Raw genomic sequence first — 8,666 nt, forward strand, 5'->3', positions numbered from 1 at the left:
CCCCTCGAGACTTCTGGCATTTAGACAAAAACATCTCAAATAACTTCACTTCATCATCTTTCCCTCCTTTATTTCATCGTGATGGCACCACTGCCATCTCTTCTGTCTCTAAAGCTGAACTCTTCTCCCAAACCTTTGCTCACAACTCCACCTTTGACGATTCTGGGCTTGTCCCTCCCTCTCCTCCTCCCTTTGACTATTTTATGTCTACAGTCAAAATTCTTCGTAAAGATGTTTTCCATGCTCTCGCTGGCCTAAATCCTCGGAAGGCTTATGGTCCTGATGGGGTCCGTCTTATTGTTCTCAAAAATTGTGCTTCCATGCTTGCACCTTGTCTGGCAAAACTCTTCCAACTTTGTCTATTTACTTCTACCTTTTCTTCCTGCTGGAAGTTCGCCTACATTCAGCCTATTCCTAAAAAGGGTGACTGTTGTAACTCCTCAAATTACCGTCCTATAGTTTTAGTTTATTGGTTGTCTAAGGTTTTTGAATCTATCCTGAATAGGAAGATTCTCAAACATCTGCCACTTCACAATCTTCTGTGTGATCGCCAGTGTGGCCTCCGTCAAGGTCGCTATACTGGTGATCTTTTGGCTTTCCTTACTGAGTCTCTTTTAGAGATTTCGGTGAAAGTTTTGCTGTAGCGTTAGACATATCAAAAGCTTTTGATAGAGTCTGGCATAAAACTTTTATTTCACAGCTGCCATCCTACGGCTTCTATCCTTCTCTCTGCAACTTTATCTCAAGTTTCCTTTCCGACCGTTCTTTTGCTGTTGTGTTACACGGCCACTGTTCTTCTCCTAAATCTATTAAAAGTGGTGTTCCTCAGGGTTCTCTCCTGTCATCCTCGCTCTTTCTATTATTCATTAATGACGTCTTGCCCTATCCACTCCTACGTTGATGATACCAACCTACATCTTCCCACGTCCTTTCAGAGACGACCAACCCTTCAGGAAGTCAACAGATCATGCAGGGACGCCACAAAACGCCTGACTTCCGATCTTTCTAAGATTCCCGATTGAGGCAGAGAAAATCTAGTAGTTTTTAATGCCTCAAAAAACTCAATTCCTCCATTTATGAACTCGACACAACCTTCCAGACAAGTGTCCTCTCTTCTTGAATTGCACTCAACTGACTCCCTCTTCCACAATGATTATTCTCTCTGTCCTTTGCTCATAATCCTAACTGGAAACTTCACATCTCATCTCTTGCTAAAATAGCTTCTTTTGAGGCGTCTCCGACAGTTTTTCTCGCTCCTCCAACTGCTTACTCTGTATAAGGGCCCTATCCGCCCGTGAATGGAGTACTCTTCGCATGTTTAGGAGATTCCAGTCACACAATTTAATTAGATATGGTGGAAGCAAAAGCTTTTCGTCTCATCAAGTTCCCTCCTCTGATTAACCGTCTTCAGCCTCTTTCTCATCGCCGAAATGTTGCATCTCTTTCTATCTTTTATCACTATTTTCATGCTAACTGTTCTACTGATCTTGCTAACTGCACGCCTCCCTTTCTCCTATGGCCTCGCTGCACAAGGTTTTTTTCTTCCTCTCATCCCTATTCTGTCCAACTCTATAACGCAAGAATTAACCAGTACTCTCAATCATTCATCCCTTTCACTGGTAAACTCTTGAACTGCCTCCCTGCATCTGTATATCCGAATTCCTATGACTTGTCTTCTTTTAAGACGGAGGTATTGAGGCATTTGTTCCCCAATTTTGGCTCACACTTTATATTCAAGTGGTACTCGCTCAGGAAATCTTGGGGAACCACTGTTCTAGATGATCTGAAAGATTATATACCGGTTGATACAATAGACATCACCTGCAGGAGTGTTATTTTATGACAGATCTAGAGGAAAAGTCGGGATGGTTGAAGAGATGTTGTGGAAGAAGTGATGCACTGACGTTAGTAATTAAAGTAGTATATATAGTGTTACTTAACCAAAAAGGAATGCAACTCTCCAGTGTCCTGTGTTTTATATGTCTCATTTTATCTTTTGAATAATAGAGGCAACATGATTCCTCATAATACTGATTGTAAGAGGAAGGAAATTTTTGTCATCAGTCGACCTGGGTTTCCTGTATTGGCCCTTTCGGCCTTAGGGTCATCATCCCCTGTAAACCCTGTATAAACTAGAGGCTATGACGCAGCGTAACGAGACAATGCGCTGTTGCAGGAAGGCAATATTATATTTTACACTAGAGAGTGGATCTCCTACACACTTCAAGCGGCGTCAGTCGACATTCGAAATTGACAGGGGGAAAATATATGTGCTGCCAAGAACAATCAACTGTCGTAGATGTTTTCAAACTTTTTGCTTCATTAGTTTTCCTTTTTTTCATTTAGTATTCCTTGCTTTTTACATTCCTTCATAATTCGCATAGCAACCCTCGTCAAATGGCATCCACAAACATTCGTTGCTGTTGGTGGGTGGAGGATGGTAGCCCCCCCTAAGAGCGTTCATCGATTGCCAGGGCTGATACATCACTACCGTATCGTCACGAGGACAGGCAGCCAATCATAAGGCGGCTTTATGTTATCCATACTCCAGAGCTGAGAAAATCATATAGTATTGTTCACAAACACTGATATGTGCCCACAACTACTACTCAACACAGTTAACAGTCCTCACAGTGTTTTCATCATAACTAGTGAACCCTCTAATAAATCAAGGACACAAGAGTCTCCGACATTGACGCTTTACCATTGCTAGGGGAGGTGTAGTTTCGGGATGTGATTTCAGGCAGGTAGTAAAACGAAATCAAGAAAAAAAGACGAGAAATATTTTGAATTTTTGCTTATTGTAGCAAACACCGTGAACTGATTTTTCTTTATTGTTTCATATTGACCATATTGCATTTGGAATTTATTTAACGTTTAGGAATTTGCTGCGAGTAAATAAAAGAAAATTTTTACGTTCACCTTTTTCGAACATGAGTGACTTACATGTACATGATGTTCTGTGTGGGTAATATTCTATTTCTTGACTTAACTGCTGGAATATGTTTTATTTCTTTGTTTTAAATTACTGAGAAATGATAACGTTAATAATAAGGTTGAATTAGAATGAATTAGTATTGGCAGCGTTGAAAACCCATCCATTTGTGTAATTATAATTTGCTTTGGTGTACATATAGTCAGTAAAGGGGGGTATCACACTCGCATATGAAGCGTGGAACGAGACAATATATATATATATATATATATATATATATATATATATATATATATATATATATATATATATATATATATATATATATATATCAGTTTCTGTAATTGCATATTGGATACATCCACTTATCATGCATTATTATCTCATTACTATTGATAAGCAACCTAATTTATTTTTCCTTTCCAGCAATACTGCCTGAAGCCTGCACCTCCTGTTCTCCATGCACACTTGGCTGATCACATGCTAAAGTACTGCTGCCTCTTGAACAAGGGCATAAGTGGCTTAGACTATATGCACAGGCATTTTTGCCTTTTCATCTTTCCTTGTTGGGATGGACAAAATATGCTGAGGCTCTTCTACGTACAACAAAGATTTGTCCTTCGACACCTTGTTCATCATTGAAAGTAATGAATACCATCATGAAATTAATGTAAAAGAGACCAAATAATAAGTTGATGTTACATAAGAACATAAGAAAAGAGGGAAGCTGCAAGAGACCGCCAGGCATATACGAGGCACTCCCTGTGTGCTTAAGCTACGTAGTTTCATCTATCTTCCATAAACTTATCTAACCTTCTTTTAAAGTTCCCTATTGACTCAGCCCTGACTACATGACCACTGAGACCTTTCCACTCATCCACCACTCTGTTTGAAAACCAGTTCCTTTTTTTAAACCTGAGTTTTTCAAATTAAACCCATTATTTCCGTCCCCGCTACTGATCCTAAGAGTTGCATTCATCTCCCTTTTGTTAACCCGTACAGCGTCAGAGACGTACGAGATACGTCGGCTACTCTGAGCGAACCTGGCGTCAGAGACGTATGAGATACGTCGGCGAGCTTTCTCGTGTTTTCGGAGGTATTGCGTCCTCAAAACCTATCATTATACTGCCATCATGCACTGTAGACATTGCTCATGCTGCCTCCTCGTCTCTGCTAACATGAATGCTTCCTGTGTTTATTTATTACAATTCTGAACCCTAGCAGTTTCTGCTGCCTTCAGCTAGGTGTAGCGGGAAACTGACGCCTCAACTCCGCTAATATGAACAAATTGTAATTTCCATTACTTACTCCTACCATTTCAGTTGTTTTTGGTAACTGTTATATTGTGGTAGTGAAAACTTTGTATGACATAAATAAGAATTTTCCAGTCGCTTTGTTATAAGGAAAAACATGTACATATTACTCGAAAAATATTTGCACCGTGAAAGGCAACACTCCCTCGCAATATCTCGTGTCTATTTTTATCCACAAGCACTCCCAAACAGCAAAATATGACATGTTGTTTTTCTTTCAACTCAGGAACGATATTATGCATGTGTCCAACTCGGGGATCGACTGCTGAGAAACGAGGAGCGAATAAACTAGTCACATAAGGCTTTGCTAAGTCGCTAACTTTAGCGCAAAATATCTCGCACCAATTAATACCACTTCCAGTCAGTTATGGGAAGGATGACTGTCATTTTCATTTGTTTCACATCATTTAAGACTGGTTTACCAAAAAAAAAATCCATGATGTGGCCAGCACTGGCGAAATCACAAAGTTTCAGATCTGCTGACGCTGTACGGGTTAATTAAAACCCTTATACCACTCTTAACCTACGTCTCACTAAGGAACGCAGATTGAGTTTTTTCAGTCTCTCTTCATAGGAAATATCTCTTATTCAATGTATTTTTTTTAGTCATCCTCCTTTGCACCGACTCCAACAGAGATATGTTCTTCCTGAAATGTGGGGACCAGAATTGTACCACATAGTCAAGATGTGGCCTTACCAGCGCCAATTATAATCTTAGTATTACTTCAGGTCTCCTGCTTTTAACATTTCTCTCAATACATTGCTTCCTTGTACCGAGATCGGAGCTAACAAGGACTCCTAATTTTGTTTCATACTTGGAACTTCCTAGTGCCACGTTACCTGTCGTGCTTGAATTATCTCTTCCTACGCTCAGTACCCTGCACTTTTTAATATTGAACTGCATTTGTCATCTATCTGTCCATTTCTTCATCCAATCCAAGTCTGCCTGCAAAGCCTAATTAATCTACCTATCTTTGTGTCGTCCGCAAATTTTCTGATATCACTATTACTTAATTTCACTATCCAAGTCGTTGATATATATTATAAATAATAATGGCGTTGATTTGACATTATATTCAGATATAATAATATCTGATAATAAATTGATGTAGATTTGACATTTATGTGTAGGTAAATTAAACTATAAGAAGTCAATTAATTCCACCAATTAAGTAATATCCATCATAGATTCTTTCCAAATAACGTTTTTCATGCTATGTAACATACCGGTTTATGTAAGTAACATACTTTTATCTATCATGTTACGAAGAACTACACGTTTATAACAATAAATTACAAACAAAAAATAAAGACTTTACTTCAGTTGTTGAACACATATATACGTACATGTCAATAGCCTTTTGTAGATTAATATCATCAACCTCCTGAAGACATCTTCCATTATTTCACCAATAATGTTTAGGGGAGAAGTGCAGGGCTAACATCAAAAAGGAAGAGGAGAGCATGATCATGTTACTTGTTACACACTTTTGTTAGTATATTTGGCAGAACATTACATACATTGGTGCTTTACAGCATTGCAATACAATAATGCTTTCTGAAAAAGAAAAAAAATACGTATATACCTTATTACGGCACTTTGCTTACTATGACTTGTTCAAAGTTCAGTATATTATATTGTTGGGATTATTTTCTCTTCTGAAACTTCACTTTGCAAGTAACTGAATAACTTGTAATATATAAATATATATATATATATATATATATATATATATATATATATATATATATATATATATATATATATATATATATATATATATATATATATATATATATATATATATATATATATATATATATATATATATATATATATATATATATATATATATATATATATATATATATATATATATATATATATATATATATATATATATATATATATATATATATATATATATATATTGTGAGGGCCACCGCATTATTTTCCCTTTATTTAATTATATTATATGTGTAGCCTCTGGCCGCCCAAGCGCGGCCTGTCGCTGTTCCGCTGTGCGGCCAACCATCCTCTCTTTGTTTCCAATATTCTGTTGTGTCTGCGAGCCTCAGTACAGAGTTAGTCTTCAGCTGAGTTAGACGCGGACGCTCGTGGCTCTGGCACAGTCGAGATTCGTGTTGCTGGACTTCTCTTGTTGCTCACTAGTCATTGGTCTGGGAGTTGTGCCCTCCTGTTGAGTAGCTGGCTTGCTACTGGGTAGACCGTGACTGTTAGAGCAACAGTCTTGTTGCTCTGGGAGAATTGTAGTAAGTTTGGCTGCATTTCTCGTGCGTTCGTCCATTCGGGTGTGGCGACGCGGAGAGACACGCTTTGTCTCGTCCTGTTTGTTTGTTGGTGGCCGTGGTCATCAGCGTGTTTTGTGGGGGGCTGTGTGTCCTCACCATTTGTTGTGTAGTATCAGTAGTATACTGTTTATAGTACAGAGTTAGCCTTCAGCAGAGATAGACACCCCTCTCGTCGGTCTGGCACAGTGGGAGAGACGCGTGTTGGCTGGGCTTTCGAAGTACTCGTTAGTTATCGGTCTGGGAGTTGTGCCCTCCCTTTGAATAGCTGGGTTGTTACTCGGTTAGACCGTGGCTGTAGAACAACGGGCTTGTTGTTCTGAGAAAGTGTGGCCGGTTGGGGCTACATTTCTCGTGCGTTCGTCCACTCGGGTGGGGGCGCAGAGGAGAGACACACTTTGTCTTGTCCTGTTTGTTTGCTGGTGGCTGTGGTCACCAGTGTGGTCTGGTGGGCGGCTGTGTGCCCCCACCATCTTTTGTATAGTTTCAGTAGTATACTCTATTTTAGAGGTAGTAGCCACGCACACTATTTAATGCTAAGAGGCTTCATGTCGGCCAGTGGTACGTAGTTGTCGTCCGCCAGACTTGTCTGTGACGAGTATCTGGACTCCGTGTATAGTGGTTGTCACCCGTGGGTGGTGTCTGGGCTTGTGTGTACATCACCGGATGTGCTGTACACATCATATATTGCAGTAGTAGTAGGCTAGGGATGTCAGTCTGACAGGTGTTAGGAAGCACTTGTTGTAGTAGGATAGTATAGTAATATAATATACCGCGCGTGTTGTTCCGGTCTGTGAGTTATCACAGTCTGTGGACAAGGCGTGTGGAGAGGCATTACAGAAGTGGGTGGAAATGTTCTTGTGGGCGGTTTCTCTAGGGGGTATTAAGGCCTCGCCCTGTTACACATAGCATCTACCATTTATAAATTCTACTTGGTTGAGTGTAGGAGGAGAAGGAGTTGCTAAGGAGATTCCCTTACAGTGGGGGAAATTATACACTGTTGGCGACCTTGAAAGAACCTGAGGGTTACGGCGGCTGTGAGTTATAGTAGTGGGGACTCTGTGGAGTGTTTTATAATCCCCACTGTACTGATCATAACAAAGTTGGCGATTTTGCCAGAATAACACTCTAGTGAGCTGTAGCAGTTAACCGCAGCCGTGTGGCGTACATAACAATAAAAGTTGCGACCTCGCCATGATAAACCAAGTGCTTTTATAGTGGTGTAGTTTATTGTCTTGGGTATTATTACTTATATTATTTTATTGTTTGTGAGAACGAGTCCCTGTCAGCAACATGGAGAGAGTTACTGGTCTTTTCACCCCACCAGTGGAGGGTGAGGATGCGGGTGTGAGCCGGCGAGACTCACCACATGTGTATGATGAGTCGTTGGCCGCGCGTGGGGTCAGTGAGGACGCATTTACTACGTGTCATGATAACGCACGTGGCGGTCCCAGAGAAGTTGATGTGGGATATATTAGCCCTGGCAGAAGTATCGGAAGCAGGAGAGACTCCCGACGATCTAGTTCAGCAAGCAGCATTGCTGATAGTGTCCAGTCAGCTGCCAGACTGGAGGAACTGCGATTAAAGCTGGAAATGAGGAAAATGGAGATAGAAGCAGAAGAGAGGCGAGAGTTGAAGAGATTAGCTGCGGAAGAGAGACGAGAGTCAAACAGACTAGCTGCGGAAGAAAGACGAGAAATTCAGAGACTAGCAGCAGAGAAGGAGGCTAGAGAGATGGAGATGATGAAATTGGAGATGGAGAGAGGGCAGATAAAGATAAAGAGTTGGAGTGGAAGAGAACTCGCCATGCAGTAAGTACGCCTGGAGTTGTTGGTAGTGTAGGAGGAGGAGGAGAACAGGGTGTAGAGCGTACTTTAGTTCAAAGTCTCCAGCTAGTCCTTGAATTTGATGAGGCTAAAGTAGCTGAATGGTTTGTTCGCTTCGAGAGGAAAGCCAAGGAGTTTGCTTGGTCTCGAGAGAGATGGGTAGGCTTGGTCGCGAATAAACTCAAGGGAAAAGCCTTGGAAGTTTATGATAAAATGTCAGCAGATGATCTGGATGATTATGAGGAGTTTAAGGGTGACATTTTGCGGGCATATGAGCTGCGA

The sequence above is a fragment of the Portunus trituberculatus genome, unplaced genomic scaffold (assembly GCF_017591435.1).
Source record: "Portunus trituberculatus isolate SZX2019 unplaced genomic scaffold, ASM1759143v1 PGA_scaffold_413__1_contigs__length_259272, whole genome shotgun sequence".
Lineage (NCBI taxonomy): Eukaryota > Metazoa > Arthropoda > Malacostraca > Decapoda > Portunidae > Portunus > Portunus trituberculatus.